At 42.1% G+C, this 24,011-nt stretch overlaps 1 protein-coding gene across 7 annotated transcripts in view; it reads right to left on the reverse strand.

Annotated features, from left to right (window-relative positions):
• The window catches only part of CCSER2 (coiled-coil serine rich protein 2), a 162,523-nt gene extending 155,667 nt beyond the window's left edge, over positions 1-6,856 (reverse strand). For 3 of the 7 annotated variants that reach the window (XM_018042346.1, XM_018042347.1, XM_018042343.1), the window contains exon 1: positions 6,602-6,852. The gene's annotated coding sequence lies outside the window, so the exon portion shown is untranslated. Of the gene's footprint in view, positions 1-6,601 lie in introns of all 7 variants that reach the window. The other 4 variants (XR_001917397.1, XM_018042348.1, XM_018042344.1 and 1 more) reach the window with 2 other exon arrangements.

Raw genomic sequence — 24,011 nt, forward strand, 5'->3', positions numbered from 1 at the left:
CCCTGCCTCCCTGCAAAGAAATATCACCTAGATATGTTTCCTGTAGGCTGGCCTACCAATTCAGATGAAAATATCACCAGATCCATTCCATACACTTCAACAGCTCTTATGAATAGTCCCAGCTTTTCTGAGCTATGGCCTTCTGAGAAAACTGTAACTCCCAACCCTAACACTGGCTGCCAAGACATAATGGTCAGAGAAAGCTCTCAAATTTCCCCAAAGCACTCAGGCTGCAACCAAGTCTCATTAATATAATGACAACAACAATTCAAAGTAGCTTCTGGTGACTGCCTATCTTCACTGTCTCTAGCGTATCCACTAGGGACTCCATCATAAAAGACTGCGGTATCTTGATACAGGAGGACAGGGGTATGGGTTGGGGGTTGGGGGAGGGGGGAGGGAGGGGGGAGGGATTCAAAGAAACAGGACTTGCACTTATTTTTTTCCATTTTAAAGAGAAGTAGATTGCCAGGGAATCGAAACATCTGTTAAGATATAAGATGTCACCTAGGCTCTTCAATATGACATCAAAACAGAGATCACAGAAGAACCAAAACCCTAAGAAATCCAGCATTCCTCAATTAAAGAGCTGCCTTGCATCTCCCATTACCACACACAGAATTGAAGAGATGGGGCAGATCATGCCAAAATGGACAGCTGGGTGCAGCAATGGGGAGGGAAAAGAGTAACAACTAGAAAGGCGGGAGAGAGGAATAATCACCCATATTTTCCCTCTTTTCCACTTCCTATTCTACTTACCGAGTACAGAAACTGGGCAAAAGGATAAGAGAAAGGACAATGCAGACAGTGAAGGAAAGGATGCTCTGAAGCAAATGGCAGCAGACGATATCACGCACAAATTCCTTTTCTAAGTGACTCTTCGAAAAACAGACAAATGAAGCAAGTTAGGAACGGATCACAGAAGTTTAAAACAAGTTCCCACACCTTAAATAATGATAGAACTATACAAAGAGAACATAGACTCTTAATTATTTAGAATGATGGTCAACAATCCTCAAAAATGATCTAAATATTTTCAAATTAACTTTCTGATTGATGTGGAAAATGTGAAATTTTTTCATGGATGCAGGCTTTAAGAATCCTCTGGCTTCCAAATGACTCCAAATCTCAACCAACCAGAGGTAGTAACCAAGTCAGAGAGGTAGTTCTGGAAGCATTCAAGGCAACCAACTCAGGAGAAAAGAACTGAAAACTCAAGCAACTACACCTATCATGCTCTTGCTTGGTCAATTCACTTAAAAGGAAAGGACCATTCTGATTGGTTGCTCTCTATAGGCTGAGTCAGGCCCCCAGCAACAGCACCTGCAGCAAGCAGATGACAGAAGCTATGAAGAGGACACAGTATAGTCTGCAAAAGGTACTGAGGAGGGGAAAAGGTCAGAAACAAAGGAAAGACTGTTTAATTCCACAGAGCCACTGGCCACCAGCAAATCACACGAGGGCACACGAACCAACACCTTTTGCAGCCGGCGGTGGCATTCTGTATTCACTTCAGTGCTCACACTCCCCTCTCCTTAACACACCTAGTCCTGCACTGATGGCTCTCCCCCTTCTCCCTGACAGCTGCCACTCTCTAGAGCTTCTCGTCCTCCAGCCACTTTTTTATTTTGGTGATTTCATGTTTCATACCCCCAGTTCAGTTTCTTGCCATCTTCCTGTATTAGCTCATGCCTTCTACTCAGCTCCTGGCCTTGGCAAGTACATAACCCAACAGGGGAGGTAGCTGTGTCACCAAGTTAGGTACAATAAATCACAGTCAGTGCTATGAGCAAAACAGAACAAAGTGCTGTGAGCACAGTCATTTGTCATTACCACACTCGATAACGTCCAAATCAATACTCCAGCTTCCCACTCTCTTATCAGTTACTAAGCTCCATATATTTCCATAATATCCCCTCACCTCCCCTCATCTCTACTTCCAACTTGCAGTTTAGGCTTCATTTCTCATTAGACCTATTTCAACTACTTCCTATCAGAAACACAATTCAATATATATCCACAATATGTCAATATACATATGTCAATATGTATCCAATGACACAGCAGCCATCTCCCTAAAAGATATAACATCCTATATCATCCGCTTGCTTTGAAACATCTAATATGCTTCCAGGACCTGAAGATAAAATTCAACTCCTTAGCAGGGAAAATAACATATTTTTCAAATAGAGAACTTCAAAAGCAGGCAGACTGTTTGAGTTCTCGTCCCAACTTACTAGCTGTGTTACCTTTGGCAGGTCACCTTACCTCTCTTTCTCATTTCCAAAATGAAAATATGAAAAGAACCCACATCTTAGGATCATTATGAAGATTAAGTAAGAAGTTCTATTCAAGTGCCAGCAAAGTACCGGTGCCAAGATTGTCTCATCTATCTAGACTGTCTTACTCCCAAAGGAAGAAAATAACCAAATTTTATTTTCATGTATTTTAGAATGATTAACAATAAAAGTTAAATCAGAAATGATCTTCTAGTTAATCCTGAACCAACAACTATTTCAATTAACTAAAATATTGCTTTCATGAAATTTTTGGTCTAAATTTACTTTATTTTTTCAAAAAAATCCATTTATTAAAAAAATAACTATATTAGCTTCATTCTGTTTCCTATTCAAGTTCAAGAAGAAAAAAGACAGTGGTTTAGCAACGGAAATTCAGATATTCATAAGAATGTGATTCTCTTTAGTATAAAATCCACATAATTTAAATGTAACTACAACTGCATATATTATTGTTAAAGATATATATATAACAAAACAAACTCTACAAGCTTAAGAAAATAAAAATATGCATCACATGGTGGAAGGACATTTTTCTCAGAGACCTCACAATCAAAAGATGAAATCTCACACAAAAAAATTTAAGTCAATGATTTTAATAATTTTAAAGTTGAAAGTCTACAGCAATAAAAATAACAAAGATAAAACGGATCACAAACATCTTTCAAGAGAATAATATATTTATGAGGCTAAGTGCTAAAGAAAATTAGTAAGAAGATTCCAGTAAATTTATAGGTAAAAGACAAACAATCCTACAAAGAAGAAAATATAATGAGAAAAATACTGCACTTCCTTTTCTACTGTGAACAGTGATCTTAGACACCAGATACTCTTATACTCATTTGGGGAAAAAAAGTTAAAAACAAAAGCCTGTAAAAGCAAAAAATAAAACTGGTCAACCAAGCTGCTGGAAGCAGTGTAAATAAATACTACCATCAGAAATAAATCTGACAATATTTTTCAAAGATGACAAAAACCTTTACACCTTTTAACCTTATAAGCCTCTTCCTGGAACTTTAGCCTAAAGGGAAGAAGCAAAACAAAGGACCTCTACAAGTTAACTAACTGCATCCTGTGAAAAATGGGAAGCAGCTTAGATATCCAATAATTATAAATAAATAAACTCACTGTAACACTGTATAATAATTTAAATGCATAAAAACCATAATAAGAAAACATTAAATATGAAGGCAAATATTGAACACTATATCTATGCTTTGATTACAGTACAAAATTGTGTATATATGACAAATAAATGAGAAAAAACTTTAAGTTTATTTTAATTTTTTTTATTTCTTTGACCATTAAGTAGCCTGCTGATATTGATCAGGCCTATTATACTAAGTACACATTTCAAAACTAAGTTTTCAAAGGCATAAAACCAATTTTACTTTCCCAAAAAACCTATCATGTAGGTGTAATCAGATAGCTCCTCTCATAAACAGCTAGCCATACATGTAACTTTAACCATGCTATTAGCCAGCTGCAACCTTATTTTATTAAATCTTATTTTACCATCAAAATGTAACTTTATGTGGGGTCTCCATATGGTGAGCAGAAGCCACTTATTATAGGACATTCTGTCGAGCAATGAGATCCAAAACTCTCTAGACAAATGGAATAGTGAGATTAGGTTTCTCCTATACTCCCAAATGAATCATCATGTTTCTTAGCCTCAAGGGTGCTAAGACCCCAGGAGTGGCAGGCAGCTAAGCAGTCCAGGAGGCTGAAGCTGACCTGCTCTCCCTCTGTAGGTTGGTAACTTCCTCGTTTTCCCCTAGAGCACCAGGGAATGATGAAAAATACACAAGCATGACGTCAGGAGATGTGGGATACAAGTAACTCTAAGTAACCTCAAGTGAGTTCTTGCCCTTTGGGGCTTTAGTTGTTTAATGAGTGAAAACTTTAAAGTTGAACCAAATAATCTATTAATTCTTTCAAGTTCAATATTCCACTAATAGACTCCCTTAACTAAATAAGTCCAAACCTCTCAAAATCTCCTACTCTGATTGTAACAAGAGTTAGAAATAAGAAACCGGGGACACAGATAGTCAAAAGACCTGGACTGTATCCCAGTTCTGTCCCTTCCTACCTGCATGACCTTGGCCAAATTTGTCTTAAAATAAAGGCCTAAATTTAAAAAGCAGCAATCCTTACTGGTCATACTCTTTGTCATTCTTGTGTCATAAAACATATTGGCTTTTTTTTAATAAAGGGTTTCATAATAGGGTTTCTGAATAGGGTTTCATTCCTAACTAGCAACGGTAAGTTTGATTTTATTCTTAGAAACTTTAAAGTGCCTTGTGCAGTCATCTCTTCTAAGTTTTCTAGCATGGAAAGAGGTAGCTAACATGCTTTGCCTAGAAACTATATTCAAGATTAGGAGCATTCCTCAAAAATTCATTCAATGAACAGTTTGGGAGCACCTGTGCCATACAACAGCATGTGTTAGGAGTTGCAAATGTCTCTTCCCTTAAGCCCAAAAGTCTAGTGGACACAGACATGTTAAGAAATCATTAACTACCAATTGACAAGTACTAACTGCATAATGTACAATGTACTAATGGATCAGTGGAGACAAGTGGGATAAGATGTCTGGACAAGATTCAGAGGTGATAATTTGGTCAGGTCTTAAAGGGCAAGTTGTTTACGAGAGAAGACTTATCAATAGAGGCAACAGGTAAATTCTCAATAGAGGCAAAACCACAAAGGAAGAGGACATCTTCAGAAAACTCTAAGTAGTCTTTGTACAGAGAGGGCAGGCAAAATGGCAGAAGATGAAATCAGAAATATAGACAAGTACCCGAAACTGTGAAGGACTCTGACTTTTATCAAATACAAATTATGAAGAGTCACTGATGGATTTTTAAACCTGAAATTTAAAAGTCTCCCCTTCTTCCCCCATTCAAAGTTGAGTCAAACAGAAAATGCAGGTCCGAGTGAGGAAAGGTAGAATAAATTGTCGAATGTTTTTGTTAAATGGAGAGCTCCTGCTGTTCAGGATGGCTTCCAGCAGTTGGTTACTATGGCATATTAATACAACGCTGAAGTAACAGTATGAATTACAGCTAAAAGGTTCAAGAAGTGTGTGTTGTGTGTGTTACCTAAAGATTATCTGACGTCAGTGATGATGAATCACCAAAGAAAACGAGCAAGAAACTACTAAAGATACGAAGTAGTAGATGAAGAGGTAAACGAATCTAACGTCTGACTTCACGCAAAACAGGGAGGAATGCTTAAATTCTTGTAATATATAAATCAATTACAGATAAACCATGTTTTCTGTGACTATCTTCTGCAGAAAGCAAGTATCTTAAATTCCTTTAGGTTAAAGAAGTGCCACAACCAAACTCTCTTTAAGCTAGTCTAAAAGATTACACTTAAGAAATTTAAAAAAAAAAAAGAAATATTTTAAAATGGCAAAATTAATAGGTTCGATTAATATTTCAATGCTGGGGAGGGGGGTGAAAAAGAATGTCTTTCAAAATATTATTTTGAAAAAGCTACCTTCCAGTTATTTTACCGGTGGGAGTGAAACGTACACACTTCAATCTGGGACTGCAAAGAGTCCCTGCATCAGTAATTTCCACACTGCTCAGGCCTAGTCTAGGAACAGCAAGCCTAATTGGCTGGGTAGCCTACAAAGATGAATTTGCAATTATTGAAATTCAAACTCAAGCTTGGCCATCAAACGCTCCCCCAAAGGATTCATTCTCCCTTTGCCTGACAAAAAAGAGTAAGGTGCATTAAAAATATATATGTACAGAAACAGCAGATGCATAAAAAGAAAAGGAGAATCTGAACCTATGCAACGGTGTGGGCCACCAAAGTTTCTCCTCAAGATGTGTTTTTAGGGTGTGTCTTTGTTTGGGCCCAGTAATTTTAAAAAGGGAAAAAAAAAAAAAAAAAACCACAGTCATTCGGGGCACCCCGGTACTTTCCCCTATCAACCCTCACAAGCATCCTGACTGAAATCACTGGGTATCTCAGCTTCCCCCTGATTTCTCCTAAGAGAAGGGCCGCAGCCCCAGTGGCCCAAGGCCCCCGATGCGCCTGTCACAGCCCCCGGGGCGAGGGGCGTCTGGCCTCCCCGCTCCACAGCTGCCCGGCCTCGGGCGGCTCGCGGGGGCTCCAGAGGGTCCTCCGGAAGGCAGGAGGCCGGAAGCCGCCACAGCCCGATCCCAAGAGCCCAGGTCTGGGCCCAGGACCGCGCCCCCTGCTCAGCGCTGCCGTGGGGGCTCGCCGCCCCTCGTCTCCCGCCCCCGACTTCGCTCCCCGGCTCTCGCCCCGACCCCGGCTCTCACCGTGCGGAGGTCGCGCTGCCTCCTCAGCCGCGGCCCGGCTATGGATCGCCCAGCGACCTACAGGCCCAAGGACGGCAGGTGAAGCGAGAGGCCGCCCATCACATCCACGCCGATCCCGCCACCTGCCCCGCAGCAGCCACCATTGCGTCCACGGCCTGAGGGAGCGCAGGACTCCAAAGCCACCGCGCCCCCTCCCTCGGCCGGCGCCTGCCTGGACTCCGCCCTCCGGAGCCCGCACACCGCGCGCGCGCAGCCCCGCCCCCCGGTCCCCCCACGCGCAGGCGCGAACCTTCTGCGGCTAGGCCCCGCCTCTGGGCCCGCCCCCGCCGTCTGACTCCAGCCTCGGCCCACCTCTGGCACCGCCCCCGCCCTCACGCCAGCCTTTCCCAGGCTACGCCCCCACTCGGGACCCGCCCCCTTCCACTGACCTTGCCTCTCTGCCCCCTGACTCAGGCCTTTGCTGGATGCAAACCTGTGATGCCTCTAACACCTATAGCCGGCCTCCTGAACCAACATTTGTCGCCTGATCGTGGTCAAACCCGGCAATTCAACCTCCTGACCCTGAGAAGTTAGGAGTAGTCTGAGCTTTGGGTCTGCCATGGGCTCCTCTCCCACCTTTCGATAGAGGAGACACCTCTAACAGTTTGTATTTCTAAGTCCATCTGTGTTCTCTGCCCTCCCGTGCTTGCTCTGGTAGTGTCAGAACCACACGCTCTGGCAGATCTTGCTGAGATTGAGGGGAAGGAAGAGGCACACCGGAGTGCTGAGAATGGAAACAAATTCAGGACACTATCAATCTGGGTTTCCTTTGCCTGGGACCAGGTCCTCCTTCCCTTTGGGACTTAAATCGCGCTTTCTCTTCTTTCTTTCTTGATGGCTGGGCCTCTTAGTGTTCTTGCGCCTGGAGGCCTCTGCCCTGGATGTGACTGGATGTAAAAGCCTTGGAGCTGCCCTTATGTAGCAATAAGCTAGCTTCTACCTGAAATTCTTGGGGGCCAGCCTTATCAACGTCTCCACTGCAGTAAATAATATTTAAGAAGAATTTCTTGAAAAATACTTATTTCTTCCATCCTCCAGATCAGTGATACTCCAAGGGAGAGGGAATGAAAATTGCCAGACTGATACCAGGGAGCATGCCTGACTTGTAGAACCACATTTCTCTTAATATGATCTAATACTTTTATATTTGGAAAATAAAGTGTCATTTTTAATATCAACCCCTAAAGTTAAAGATTGAATTTCTTGAATGATAAGATGTATGTTTAAAATGTTGAGAAAGACTAGATCTAAACACTCAATAATTTATCTTTGGATTAAGTCAAGTAATTAGAAAAACACCAGACTGAACCCTTGAACACAGCCCTCAAGAACATCCTCAAGAGATGCACTTAACTAACATGTGCTTCGGCAGTTATGCCATCAGCTAAACTTAGAGGTGGTACAAAAATGGCTACTCATGGCTTGTATACATAGGAACTGGGGAAAATGCTACATACTCGATAGTATGCATAGGACGGCCGGGGAAAGGAACGTCTCTCAATTTTAAAAACCAGAAAGAGCTATGTTTCTCAAAACATAGGTTTTGAGATAGGTTGCTCTATCACAATCACACTAATTAGATTGTGATTCTCTAAAGACTTGAGGTCATCTTGTTTTCTCTTTTCTTTGGCAGCTCTTAAGTTCAGTCCCCTTTCCCTTCCTCCTCTACAAAGGTTATTGAGTGCTTGCTATGTATGAATAGTTCCCAGTTTCATCCAATTTTCCTTATTGGGAAAAGTGCTGTTTACTCTTAATCCCAATTTCATTTACTTGGTTGTTATCATTAATTCTTTCAGGCACATAAGCTATATATAGAAAAGCTTCTAATATTAAATACAAATATATTGTATATACTTATTATATATATCCATGGAAGTCTGACCTCTGAGATTCTAAAGCCAGTTTATGACAGAGGTTAAACGTGAGAGGGCAGATTGAAATGAGCAGTGGTTCACAAATTTTAGCATGCACCAGAATCACTTGGGGAGCTTAGTAAACCATAGATGGCTGGTCACCACCCCCAGAGTTTCTGATTCAGAAGGCTTGGGTGGTACCAAGAATTTGTATTTCTAATAAGTTCCTGGAAGGAATAATGTCCACACCTTTAGAACCATTGTTACTAACAACAATCTATGCAACTATCATCCTAGTCAGGTAGGAGATGACCATCTCCCAGGAACCCATGAATCACTGATGAGAGACAAAGGTTTAAGTGTCATGTGTTTTCATGTGGATAAATATCATAACTGTGACAGCCTTCAACACAGGCGAGGCAGCAGAGAACAGATGAGAAGTCCAGGGTATGAGCCCAGACCCAGGAGCAGGAAGAACAGAACAGAAGATGAAGAGTCAGGGGCGGGTGCATAAAATGCTGAGGTGGGGATGTTGGTGTTGTAACAAACCTTTCTTGTTTTGTGGGATGGACCCAGTGCTATCAGGGCACAGAAACAGGGAATTGGATGATCTTTCCAGTTGCAGTCTGGACTTGCTTATTAAGAAATGACATCACAGAATGTCTGGGAGGTGAGGTGTCTCACCTATGGATGTTTGCATGGGAATGAATCTAAAGAAGAGCCAGCAGGCATATTTATATATTTTTACCATGCATGTTTATTAGATTAAAAAGTATCTATAGTAGAATCATAATAGATAAAGCAAAGACTTTTCTCACAATTCTCAAACACACTTCATACAATAATATTAGACAATAATGAACACACTTAATACAATCATAATATTTCAGTGTGTTTTCTTAATTTTACAGATATCTTAATATGTTTTACTAGTTTGGAGTTAGTATTCCTAAGGACTTTCTGTATTAATTAATTGCTCAAGGACTATAACACACATCTATTATCTTTGAAAACATACTCAACATTGCTAATCATCAGTGAAGTGCACTTCAAAACCACAATAAGATATCACCTCATACCTCTTAAAATGGCTATTATCAAAAAAAAGAAAAAATAGATTTAAAAATTGCTGGCAAGGATTTAGAGAATAGAAAATACTTGTGTAGTATTGGTCGGAGTGTAACTTGGTACAGCCAGTATGGAAAAAACTACAGAGTTTCCTCAAAAAATTAAAAATAGAACTACCATGTGAGCCAGAAATCCCACTTCTGGGTACATATTTGAAGGACACTGAAGCACTATCTTGAAGCTCTGTCTGTACCTCAGTGTTGCTGCTGCTGCTAAGTCACTTCAGTCGCGTCCAACTCTGTGCGACCCCATAGACGGCAGCCCACTAGGCTCCTCTGTCCCTGTGATTCTCCAGGCAAGAACACTGGAGTGGGTTGCCATTTCCATCTCCAATGCATGAAAGTGAAAAGTGAAAGTGAAGTCCCTCAGTCACGTCCGACTCTTCGCGACCCGATGGACTGCAGCCTACCAGGCTCCTCCGTCCATGGGATTTTCCAGGCAAGAGTACTGGAGTGGGGTGCCATCGCCTTCTCCAACCTCAGTGTTAGTCAAACATAATTCATAATAACCAAGACATGGACGAATAGATAAGTAAATTCTTAAGTGAAAATGGTCTGTGGTTTCCTTTTACTGGACTAAAAATCTTTGGAATTTATTCCAAATAAATTGAAATGTACTCAAATAAAAATCTGGCAGTCTTCATCAGGCTTGGAGATTAAGATTATATGTGCTTCTTAAAAAGAAAGGCTCTGAAGTAATTTAAGTAACAATGAAATTATTTGGCCTTTAAAGATGATGTGGAATCTCTTTATGAAAACATTTGACTTACTGATTCTTTGTGTGTTAGTTTTTATGCAATAACTCTTTAGCCTTTTCATTTCTTTTCTAATAATTCACTTGTTTAGACTTTCTGTCTCTATTAGGATCAATTTTGGAAGCTTCTCTTTGCCTGAAAACATACCCGTTTCTTCTAAGTTTTCATGTTTACCTGCACAGAGTTGCACAAAGTCCTTTTTTATTAAAAATTGTTTTCTCAGTTTCTATGTGATTTTCCTCTTATTTTTGTTATTTCTCTTTTTAAATCGTCACTTAGCTAATGGTTTATCCCTTTTAATGCATTTTCTCTCTTGTATTTGTGTGTGCCTGCATACTCAGTCTCTTCAGCTGTATCCGACTCTTGGCGACTCTAGACTGTAATCTGCCAGGCTCCTCAGTCCACGGGATTATCCCAGGATGGGTTGCCATTTCCTCCCCCAGGGTATCTTCCCAACCCAGGGATTGAAACTGTGTTTCCTGCATGCTCCTGCATTGGCTGGCAAATTCTTTACCACTTGAGCCATTTCTCCTTTTTTAAACCTTAAGTTGGCTGATGGTTTATGTATTTTGTTGTGTTTTTCAAATAACCTACTTTTGGATTTATTGCTCTGGCTGTGCTTAGTCACTCAGTCGTGTTCAACTCTTTGCAACACCATGGACTGCAGCCCACCAGGCTCCTCTGTCCATGGGGTTCTCCAGGCAAGATTACTAGAGTGTGTTGCCATTCCCTCCTACAGGGGTTCTTCCCAACCTAGGGATCGAACCCCGGTCTCCTGCATTGCAGGCAGGTTCTTTACCGTCTGAGCCTCCAGGGAAGCCCTTGGATCTGTTAGTTCTACTCTTTTCTGTTTTCCAAATCATTATTTTGTAATTTTATCTTTATTAATTTCTTTCTCCTTTCTTTTAGCTTACTTTCCTAGTTTCCCATTTTGGATGTTAAATTCATTATATTGATGTTTTTATTTCTGTTGCAATCAGGGTGTTTTAAAGCTCTAAGTTTTCCTGTAATAACTGCCTGAGTGGTATCGCAGAGATTCTATGTCATGTTTTCATTATTATTTTCAAGAAATTTTGCAGTTTTGTTTATTATTTTCTCTTCAATCCAATAGTTGATTAATGGATTAAAGGAAATTTTTTATTTTTCAGAAATTGTCATTAATTTCTCAAAGTTTTACAGCACTGTGATCAGAAAATGTTATTTGTATAGTTCTATTCTTTGGAATTGCTTGAGATTTTCTTGGTGAGTGTGATATTTGGATAATTTTCATGAATTTTCCATTGTGCACTTCAAAAAATGTTATATTTTCTATAGGTACAGAATTCAGTATCGTTTTATAGGATTCCTTAGTTCCCCCTTCCTGCTTGACAATGAACAGGAAACCAAAATTTCAGGACACTGGAAGATAACCTCTAACACAGAAAACAGAGACTCAAACAAATAGACCTGAAAGGAACCAGAAACTATGCAGAAGAAGAAAACTATCCCCCATTCATTTGCCCCATTTTTAAAAAGTATAAATAATAATTTAAGGAGTTAGGAAAGAAATAAGAAATATCCTTGCATCCATGAAACAAGAATACATGTCATAAAGAAAGAAATGTTCTGGAAAAAAATGTTCAAGAGCCATTGGAAATGAAAAAGATATAACAGCAAGGAAAAAAAACACAATAAAAGGGATAGAAAATAAAATTGAGGATATCTCTCAGAAACTGATGAAAGAAGAAAAAGATTGAAGACAAGAGATTAAATAATTCCATGAAATCTCCTGAAGGCATGCCAGATTCCTAGAGTATGAAGAGGAAGTCCTCACTGGCAGATGATTCACTGGGGAATGTGGGTTTCACAGGCTCTCCCAGGAGGCTGGGCAGGCAGCATCTTAGCACCCAGACAGGACAAACACCCTCTTCCCACTGTGTGGCCCACCCTGGCTTTTTGTCTCTGTTGCAGAATAGCACACCTCTAATCTGACATCCACCCTGGCCACTCCAGTAGAGCCTCTTACAGTCCTCTGACCCCATTCACGGTAGACCTGACTCTCTCCACACTATATGCCACAGATAGGACCATACAAGTATGGGCCCCAAGACCTTTCAAAGGACTTCTTCCTATCCCCTGCTCCCAGGCATTTCTCAAGGTGCCAGACAAATCCATCTAGGACTTCTCCTACACATCTTTATTTTGCTCCTTTTTTGCCATAAATTCCTTTCAAGCAAAGCTTCTTAAAAAGGAGCCCTGCAAAGTGAAGGTGCGTGCGTGCTCTGTCGCTTCAGTTGTGTCCAAGTCTTTGCCATCCCATGGGCTGTAGCCCACCGGGCTCCTCTGTCCATGGCATGCTTCAGGAAAGAATACTGGGGTGGGTTACCATGCCCTTCTCCAATCGACCTTCCTGACCCAGAGATCATCCGGGACTCCTGAACTGCAGGTGGATTCTTTACTGCTGAGGCAGCGGGGAAGCCAGGGTCCACCAATTTTTAGCAGCACAATAGCCACCCTGCTCATTCAGGGTGAGAGGAAATACCTTAATTCTTTCCGGATGAATCACTATTCCTGAGACTGGACAAAAGGCTCCTTGTTAAAGCAGCAAACACTAATGCAGGTTTAATTTCCCTACCCTAGAATAAAACTATAATTTCATGTGAGTCTTTAAATAAACAGGATAGGTATGCATGTACTGACATGGGAAACTACCAGGAAGTGTTATGTTTCAGTGAAAAACCAAGTTTCCCCATGCTGATGGAGCATGTAGCTCTGGAGCCTGTCTAGCTTGGAATCCTGGCTGTGTCATACGCCACAGATGCTTTGTGGAGCTTTAGAAGCTACATTTTTGGTCCTTCAGCGTCCCTGTCTGTAAACAGAGATCAAATGAGGTTATTCTTATAAGAATAAAATGAACCTTTTGCTCTATGACAACCTAGAGGGATGAGATGAGGTCGGGGGTGGGAGGGAGGTTCAAGAGGGAGGAAACATGTGTATACTTATGGCTGATTCACATTGTTATATGGCAGAAACCAACACAATATTGAAAGCAATTATCCTCCAATTACAAAGAAATTTTTAAAAAAGAATAAAATGAATATATGAAAGCCCTTTGAACAAAGCCCGACACAGAGAAAGTGTTAAATAATTAGATATTATTATAGCACACTTCAATTTATATAAAAATTAAGGTTGTTATGGGAATATAAATTTATTTACACTGTTATTCAGATATGCAGATATATTAGTTTTCTAGGGCTGCATAACAAAGTACTAAAGACTGTGTGGCTTAAACAATGAAAATTTTTTCTCATCTTTGGAGGCTGGAAGTCCAAGATCAAGGTGTCTGCATTGTTGGTTTCTTCTAAGGCCCCGCTGCTTGGCTTGTAGATCATCTTCTCCCTCTGTCCCTCTGTGTCTACTTCCTATTTGCTTCTTCCTAAAAGCGCGCCAGCATGTTGAATTAGGGCCCACAGTAATGATTTCATTTTACCTTAACTGAAATCATTTTACTTTAAATATGCTGCTAAGTCACTTCAGTCGTGTCTGACTCTGTGCGACCCCAGAGACTGCAGCCCACCAGGCTCCCTCGTCCTGGGATTCTCCAGGCAAGAACACTGGAGTGGGTTGCCATTTCCTTGTCCAATGCATGAAAGTGAAAAGTGAAAGGGAAGTCGCTCGGTCGCGTCTGACTCTTCGCGACCCCATGGACTGCAGCCTACCAGGCTCCTCCATCCATGGGATTTTCCAGGCAAGAGTACTGGAGTGGAGTGCCATTGCCTTCTCCATACTTTAAATATACTACCACCTTAAATACAGAGTAATACTTAATTACCATTCCAAACACATTTAGTACTGTAGTGAGGACTTTAGCATATGAATTTTAGGGGAACACAATTTAACCCATAATAGCAGAGAAATTTAAACTTCTTTATTTGATTATAACTAATCTGAGTTTTCCCCTGACTCCTTATCTGCTGGTTTGGGGGGGTGCGGATTTTTATCAATCTGCTTAAAACTTGGACGTAGTTGATCTTTTAAATAATACCTTGATTATTTCTTGGTTAAAAGGCCCAATATCTCAATGGCAGCGTCCATTCCCTGCTTCTCTCTATAGGAAAGTATCTGAATTTATGGGAGATGACAGAGGCAGGGGCTATAGCTTTTAAGACCTTATGGTCATGGGGAAGAATTGGGGTCTTCAAAGATGCTGTCTCCTGCCTTCTCTAGTCACTGAAGCTGTGTCCCTTGTTTAACCTTCCAGGTGGAGACTCCAGATTAGGTAGCAGGAGATACGGTTCTCTTGGCTTGTTCGGACTCAGTAGCTCTTTCTGGATGACTTGGCATCACCTCAGCTCCTGCAAATACCACAGAGCTTCTGAAATCTGTCTGTAATCCCGGGCAATTGGATCAACAACGGACCAGGAAGAAAAGGGATGATGAGTAATCCCAAGGCTCAGGTCACTGAGGAGATTGTAGAGAGGAGTTCCAATACAGGGAGCAGTGATTCCAAATCAGCATACACAGCACATAGCAAATATGAGTTACATTATGAGCTAGCATCCATCCCAGTCTGATATAGTGATGAAGCCCAAAAGCAGCTTCTCTAAACAATATGGACACTATAAGACAGTTGGCAGCATCTGAGCACTTCCAAGTGACCCAGCTGGTTTAGAGCTGGGCAGAGTGCAAGCACCAGGCACCAACAACCCATAGAGGCTTCTGTCAGAAACTATACAAATTAGCCTGGACTTTTCAGCTGGGTAAATGGGCCCATGAACCTCCAGCCAATAACATGCCAATGATAGGAAACCATCTGCTTAGTGACCCATGGGCTGCCTTCTTCCTTTCTTCCCAACTGGCTCCTGTGTCAGTTCTGTTTCCAATGTCCCTGGTACTCAGGACCAGTCATGGAGAGGATTCCCATCCGAGGGCGCTGACCAATGGCTAGTTCTTAACAACTGACGTGAAAGAGGAAGTGCGCCCTTGAGGAGTAAGTGACTTGCTCATGGTGGGAAAGCAAAACCCCAAGGGTCAGGCAGGCGCTGGGCTGAGCACATGGCGTCCAGAGCATCACCTGAGTAACCTGGGCTGATTGGGACAATTCCAAACTCCTCTGTATCCCCTGCCCTGCTCCACAGGCACACTCCATACCCTCTCTCAGGCTCACCCACACTGGGTAAGACTGAGGCTAGGCCTGACATTTCAAGCTGAAGAATTTACTGAATAGGTTGGAAAGGCAGTGGGCTGAGAATTGCTGGTAGCTTTTATTATTTTTTTAATTTGAGTATTTATTTGGCTGTGTTGGGTCTTAGTTTTGGCACACAGGATCTTTAGTTGTAGAATGTGAGATCTAATTCCCTGACCAGGGCCCCTTGCACTGGGAGTGTGGAGTCTTAGCCACTGAACCACCAGGGAAGTCCCAAGGAAGGTGATAGCTTTTAAATCAACATTTACAAATTAACCCTTGCCATTAGTAATAGCAGAGATTTAAAAATAAACCTGAAAATACATTTCTTGAGAATTTTGAGTGGATGGCAGTTTATGATATAGAATACAGTAGGGACAGGAAAAAAAAATCAGCAAAATGCAACCTGACAGAGGTTACAACTACACCAAAATTTCTTTCTCCTTCAAGGAAAAGTCAAGGTGTATGTAGCCCAGTATAGCTGGTATGGAGGCTTAGCACCATCCGTTTCTCTGGAAGTTGCTCTACCATCCCTGGGGTGTGGCTCCCATCTTCAAGATCTAAGTCAACAACTGTGTCCTGAACAGTAGGATGGAGAAAGAAATGAAGACAGGGCAAATTCATGCTCCAGCAGTCTCTTAAAGAAGATTCCCGAAAGTGGACAGGACACTTCCTCTTATATGTCCTCAGCCAAACTTTAGATCCTGGCCACACCTAGTGTAGGGAGGCTGGCAAATGCATTCATTCCTCTCTATAGCTCTGTGCTCAGCTAAAACATCTATGCCTACGAAGAAAAGGAGAATGTGTATTAGAGGCAATCTCTCCCACAAACAACTTCAGTGAAGCATCTGATTGCATCTCCCTTCAGCTTCCTTCTCTGCATGATCCAGAGCACCAAGGCTCTAAACCAAGAAAGCCAGGAGATTTTGCTTGAAAAACTTGATCCAAGGACATGTCTGGAAGAAGGCATAGGAACTAAAAGCAAGCAGGAAGTTGAACAAAGTTTTTTAATCCTTCCCACGTAATTACTCTCCAATGAACATATTATGATAGCTCAGATGATAAAGAATCTGCCTACAATGCAGAAGACCTGTGCTTGATCCCTGGGTCTGATCCCTAGGTCTGGATGATCCCCTGGAGAAGGGAGTGGCAACCCACTCCAGTATTCTTGCCTGGAGAATTCCATGGACATAGCATGGGGTTGCAAAGAGTGGGACACGACTGAGCGACTGACACTTCATTTCACTTCATGAGCATATCGTACAAAAAGTGGCCAACAGGTTTTAGAGTATGTAAGAGAGAAGACTGGAGAATTTAAAAATAGGGAAACTAGACTGAAAGCAAAGACCTTCCTGAATGGTATATTCTTGGTGCCTAGAATACAATAGTATGTATTCAAAAATATTTGTTGAATTAGGAAGAAAAAGGCTGATTTTTAGAAATGAGAACACAATAACCTGTATGATCAAGGAGTCAGGAAATTGAGATATTCTGCAGGTCTGGGCTCTGAGAAGGATGCTGACAGGTCCTTGTGGAAAGTGACCCTTTGTTTTTCTTACAGGATAAACACGCAGATAAAGCAGAAAGGATTGCTGATTTGATGTTGCTGAGACTTGCCCTCCCCATATAAACACTATTTGCCTGCTATGACTGGGGAGAATTTGTGACTCTGGGCTCCTTGCCAGGCGTCAGCATGTCATTGTTGAAGGTCCACAAACACCCTTCCAGAAAAAGCCATTTCCCTTTTCAGCTGATCTGTTCTGTGGGAGAAATAGAGCGCTGTGGCTAGAACTGGCTCGTTCCTCTGCACCAGTGGCAGGAAAGCCAGGGAGAGCCAGTCCCTGAGGGCCGGGGGACTGCACAGGGTATCTCTTAATGGAAGTGACAGTGTGGGGAGCAGAAGGCAGCTTTCGGGGTTCCCAAGAATGACCCAAGATGTTTTTCCAAAAGTTAAGGCAAAAGAAATGTAATGGTGTTAGTAGCAATGAGCAAGTCTCCATGCGTTGGAATGGGGCTTCCTTTAAGTCACAACGTCAAGGGGAAAAAGCCAGGTGCAAAGTGTACTGATAATGTGCCACAATTTGTTTAGAGAAAAACAAATAGGTTTTTGTTGTTGCTCAGTAGCTAAGTCCTGTTTGACTCTGCGATCCCTTGGACTGCAGCACACCAGGTTCCTCTGTCCTTGACTATCTCCAGGAGTTCACTCAAATTCATGTCCATTGAGTCAGTGATGCTATCATATGTACACAAATATTTGTATTTTTTAAAGGACATCTCTCAGAAGACGCTCAAGGAACTTCCAACAGTGGTTGCTTTCACAAAGAGTTCTGTTACTAAGAGATGCGGAATGAAAGGAGTCTTTACTTTCACTGTATACTCCTGTGCAGGTTTTCAATGCTGTGTTGTATGCAGAAAATACCTCTGCAATATAGGAAATAAATATTATTACTACTACTGCTAGTAAGAGTAATAATAATAATTTAAAAACACAGTCAAAGAGAAAAGTACCAGAATCACTGGTTGGAGCAGAAGGCTTGAGGGAGGAAATGGCAGACAGGAATAGGACCGAAGGCTGCAAAATGCAGAAAAGCCTGGCACCAGGACAGCAGTTGAGATGAGCCGAGGGAGGGCGGTGGGTAAGTGGACATCAGGGGCAGGAGCCATTCTCTGGCTCTGCGCATTCTTGGCTTTGTGGGTAGGAACAGACTCAAGTATATTTCATCTGTCAACTTAAACTAAAACACACAATGTAAGAGTGGCGAGTTTAAGTTTTATTCAGGGTCTTCGTGAGGACTATAGCCATGGAGACGGCCACTTAGTTAGCACTGAGGTAGGAGGGTAGCCAGTTTTTTTGTGTTTGGTTAGGAAATACATACAGTCAAGCATACATCAAGGTAAAAGGTTACTGCTAATCACAAATAACAGACATCTCAAGTGAATGCTTCCAGTGTTTTGTTATATATATGGGGAGATGTGAGAGTCATTGAAATTTTTCCTGAGATAGGCACCTAACTCCCTAGGAATACAGGAGCTCATTTATCCAAAGCACAGAGTACCTCATCCTGTTTTTCATCCTGAACTTCTCTCAGGTATGCTGTTGGTGGGCAACCGCAGTGAGTTTCAACTTAACCCTTGTATCAATATAAGTGGGTGGTGATCGATGCTCATTATTCTTTGTTGACACATTCCACAGTAAAACCCCACCATAATCCACTTAGAAGGGTCCAAAATATTCAGTTTTGTAAAGTGTACAGGTTTATGTTACTGGAAGTTTAATGAAATGAAAAGATGAGGGTCAAGTCTTTGTAGCTGGGACTTGCCCAAATCATCCAGGCCCTGGCTGCATTTGGTCCTAACTGCTAGCAGATGACTGTCCCAACCTAGATATTCGCAGGGGTGCATCTGACTTCTGTGGCTGCTTCCATCCAGGACAAAAGCAACAGTCCTAGGCTCTCTTAGTGATTGTCTTCCAACTGACCTGGGTCCAGTGAGTGGGCCAGGAGAATCCCAGGAAGCTGTCGGCTAAATTCATTTCACTGTCCAGTCTCACATCTTCTAACATTCTCCTTCCTCTGTGGAAGATAAGAATTCTAGCTGCCCCCTATTGGAGAAGGAAGAAGAGGGCTCAGAGGAAGCGAGGGGCAAAGCACCATCTCAATAAACTAAACTTGCGTCATGTTCAAATTCACATTATTTATGTGGCAACCTACAGCCAGAGTTTAATGCCTATAGAAATTAATGCAGTACGAATGCTATATGTTGAACTAATAGGATACAACCACAACTATTTAAAGGGATAAACTTCTAGGCTTAAATGCTCTATAAGAAGAAAAAGGCAAAGGGATGTTGTGCTGATGCGAAGGTATGATGTAACTGAGGATAGCAGAGAAGGTGTCCATATGTGATATGATCCCATCTATGTAAAATTGCCTATTGTACCATATGTGACTGTGAAATATATTTTTTAAGTTCAAGGTGATGAAAACTGATAAACTAAGCTTTCTATTCAAGACGTTAGAAAAAAAATAAGTAAAAATATAAAATGGTAGGATGTCATAAAGGTAAAAATATTGGGAATTTCCTGTGGTCCATTGGTTAGGACACCGAGACTCAACTACAGGGGGCACAGTTTCAATCCTTGGTCAGAGAACTAAGATCCCACAAACTGTGCAGAGCAACCAAAAAAAAAAAAGTAACAATATTATTGAATTTTAAAATAGGAAAAAAGATAGAATTAATAAATCAAACCAAATAAAGAAGCATAAACAAATAGACAAATGTCTGGCAAATGCAATAGAGAAAAAAGATAACACAATTACTGCATGTATCAGAGACAACCTTTTGAAAACATTAAACTGTATATATTTTAATATTCTCTAATTCATGTTTCCCAGAAGCCACTCTGCCATTATGGCCCCAGGGAAGGCATTAAAAATGGGAAAGCGATTTTCAGACAAAGGGGGAAATTTTTAAGAAAGCCTTTTTGGTTCTTTCAAAAGGAGAGGACCGAGAGAGACAGGAACAATGCCAGGGGCCTTGTGTTACCCTCCCTACATTCATTTCATCTTAATGTTAAAATGGGGGAAGATCATAGAGATAAACTGCCTCTTCTGACCAAAAGCCTAAAGCACAGGGAGCTTGTGTTTCTCTTTCCAACTACTTTGTAAGGATGCTTCTCAGAGGGAGCTCCCACCCTCCTTTTAGGGGAGAAGAGGCAGCATGGAACGCTCGTCCAGGGGGAGCTAGAGGAAACGTGTCCCCAGCCCCAACTCCTGCTTCTCTCGTAGAGTGCAAGGAATCCGGAAATCCGCTGAAGTTCCCAGTAACACATGGGGTGGGCTTCCCCAGTGGCACAGTGGTAGAGAATCCTCCTGTCAATGCAGGAGATGTGGGTTTGATCCCCAGATCAGGAAGATCCCCTGGAGGAGGAAATGGTAGCCTACTCCAGTATTCTTAGCTGGAGAATCCATGGACGGAGGAGCCTGGCAGGCTACAGTCCGTAGGGTTGCGAAGGGTTGGACAAGACTGAAGCACCTGAGCACGCATGCGTGCATGGTAGCTCTATTTTTAGTTTTTAAAGGAACCTCCATGCTGTTCTCTGGGTTCCCCTGGTGGCTCAGATGATAAAGAATCTACCTACAATTCAGGAGACCTGGGTGTGATCCCTGGGTCAGGAAGATCCCATGGGGGAGGAAATGGCAACCCATTCCAGTATTCTTATATGAAAAATTCCACTGGACAGAGAAGCCCAGTGGGCTACAGTCCGTGGGGTCGCAAAGACTAGGACATGAGTGAGCAGGCGTGCATTGACACACGGTGTAGGCAGCTGAGCTGGAAGCCAATGAGCCAGCCATAAGACCTCGTGAGAGCAAAGTGACCCCAAAGCAGAGATTGTGACGGGGACGTGGACCAGGGCTGTGCAAATTATGGGCTTTGGACCTGCCTTACCTGGGAGTTTGTTAGGAATACAAAGTCTCGGCCCCAGCTCAGACCTATAATCAGAACCTCTGGGTGTGATACCAGGAATTGGTTTCGACAAGCTCTCCAGTTAATTGCTCTATGTACTAAAGATTGATAAGTACTGGTGAAGACAGACTGTCCAGGAGACTAATGGAGAAAGTGGCCAGAGGGTTTGCAGGAGTCAGGGGTCAAGGGCTCAGGTGGTAGAGAGGGACCCCCAGAGGCTTGATGCTAGACAGAGCTCCAGGTTCTGCCTCAGAACTAGCCTCCTCCTCCCTATACACACCATGCTCCCATCAACCCAGATCCCCATTTCAGAAGAAGACTAAATATCGACAGGCAATTTATTAATATCTCTAATAAGAGATACAGACCAGAAGAGAGAGCAAAACTTTTTAAATGGCAGGTCTAAATTCTTTTCATTGCTCCACTTGATAGAGACTACTTTGTGCTAATTATAGAGAAAATTTAAAGCTGTATTCTTCTGTATCTGAGGAGAATGTGCTTATCTTTTTATCCCACCATATATACACAATTTGAATAATAAAATGTTGTTTGTAATTGGCAGTGGGTGCTAATAAAGAATGATAAACAAGGGAATACTAGGCAGCTAATAAAACTAGGTCGTTGCCTTTTTTCCTGACAAGTGGTCATGATTATTCTTAACTGGTAGAAAGAAAATCATAAAACAGTATCACAAGATTCATTTTGTAAAGAGTTTGTGTTTGTGTGTGTGTGTGTGTGTGTGTGTGTGTGTATACACATATATAGGAAAAACACTTGAAATATATACACCAAATATATTTCGGTTGTCTTTGAGGCGTAATGTTACAAGCAGCTTTTCTTCATTTCCTTTTCCTATTTTTTGTTCATCTGCATTGTTGATTTTTTCTATAATAAATATAATAAATAAATTTAAATAAATTAAATTAATATAAATTCCATAATAAATATAATTGTGTTGTTGCACAAAAAAAATTGTACAAGGATGTTTATCAAAGCAAGCTTTAAGGGAAAAAAACTAAATTTAAACATGAGGATAGTTAAATATTTTTTAAGTGATAGCTACAATTTATTGAGTGCTTACTACGGAACAGATGCTATTTTAAGCACTTTGCATGTATCTGTTTATTTAAATCTCACAACTGCCCTGTGAAGTAGGTCATTTTACAGAGGCGGGAACTGAAGCTGTATGTTCCCAAAGTCACACGTCTAGAAAGTGCTAGAGCCAGGACTCCAGCCCAGAAGATGGGATGGTACACCTGTTGTCTTACCCAGCGGCGCTGCTTCGGGTTCTGCCGCGAACATGGCATAGTCACAACACGAGACCAGATATCACTTCAATCAAATGTCCAAAGGGAATTTTGAAAATATAAGTGGACATATATATATATAATGAAAAAATGCCTATACGATAAGTGAAAAAAGCAAGTCACAGAACTATGTGAAACATCAGGGTCAGCCTCAACTTCCCCATCCAAGACCAGCTTCCTCTCACTTACACAAGTCAGGAGAAGGTCTGACCTGTGTATCTCAGGAGGGGTCCTTGCTGGACGTCCTCAGCATTCGAGCTGTTCCTGGATTCTGTCGACTAAGTGGCTGCTTGTTGCTCATCCTCCAAGACAGCACACACATGGGGGCTGGCAGGCGGGGAGTCATGCAGGAAGCCCCCTCTTCTACCACCCGCCTGTAGCCCCCAAGACTTTCTCTCCATGTACCAGCCACATAAACAATCACATTTCCATTTCCCAGATAATTTCCTAGATTGTAACTGTTTGGTAACAGTTACTCACAAACATGGCTAAGAGAATTAAGAGGAGCAGGAGGAGGAAGGGAAGGATGATAAAGCAGCATCTTGCACCACCGCTGACCACAGCCCAGCTCTCCCTGGAAGAGCACTTTTAATCATAATTTATTAATTTTAGACATTCTTTCTTTACTTCCTTCGGATCATGATTTAGCTTTCTTGCGTCATCTTTCCCTCCTTCCATTCTCCCAATATAGTTCCATTACTATTTTGGTTAAATCAATAAACAGAGGCTACCTGATTGTGTCCACGTTGACAATGTTCTCCTTAGAGTGGGAGTATGTTATCAGTAGATTTCCTTTCTTTGTGTCTTTCTTTCTTGAAGCCTTCACATTCTTTCTTTTCTTCTTTTAAACAGTAACCACAAAAGCAAGGCTTCTGTGGTATAGGTATGCAGTTATCTCCTTTTTTTCCCAGGAGGCAGAGACTTCCCCTTGCAGTGGCATCTGTCTACTCTGACCTGGGCCTCCTGACCCCTGATGTCATTCAGGGCCTTTGATTAGGGCGTAAAAGAAGAGGATTTGTCTCATGGAAGGTGGTAATTAGCATTTCTCCCCAGAATCCAAAGAAACAATACCAAAGAGATGAGCCGCTCACAGAGGGCCCCCTCAGAGCATGACCCAGGTCCTAATTTAGCTCTAGGTCCCCTTCTTGCACCAGCTCCATTTGGTGACGCCTCCTTCTTTAAACCTCCACTCAACTTTTGAGCAACACAGCCCCCATCTGAGGAACAGTGTATCATTCCCCACATGCTCCTGTGTGCTCAGTCAGGTTTAACTCTTTGCAATCCTCTATGGACTGTAGACCGCCAGGCTCCTCTGTCCATAGGATTCTCCAGGCAAGAACAGTGGAGTGGATTGCCATTCCCTTCTCCAGGGGGTCTTCCCTACCCAAGGATCGAACCCGAGTCTCCCGCATCTCCGGCACTGCAGGCAGATTCTTTACTGCTGAGCCACTGAGGAAGTCCTCTCACTCCCCACACCCATGCCTTTATAAGGTTCCAGTGCTTTCCCCCAGGCCCGAGTCTGTCATCCGCTGGCCTTTGCAAGGATGATGGGGAGCTCCTGCCCCATAATCTAGTCCCCTGCACATCCTGGGCCGGGGTGGGGAGGGCTTTGGCCCTCAGATGTCAAGGGTTGAGGTGGATGCCGTCATCCGGTCAGCTTTCCTTTGCCACATTCCTACCAGGGATGCACCTGTTA

The sequence above is a fragment of the Capra hircus genome, chromosome 28, assembly GCF_001704415.2.
Source record: "Capra hircus breed San Clemente chromosome 28, ASM170441v1, whole genome shotgun sequence".
In the NCBI taxonomy this organism is placed as follows: domain Eukaryota; kingdom Metazoa; phylum Chordata; class Mammalia; order Artiodactyla; family Bovidae; genus Capra; species Capra hircus.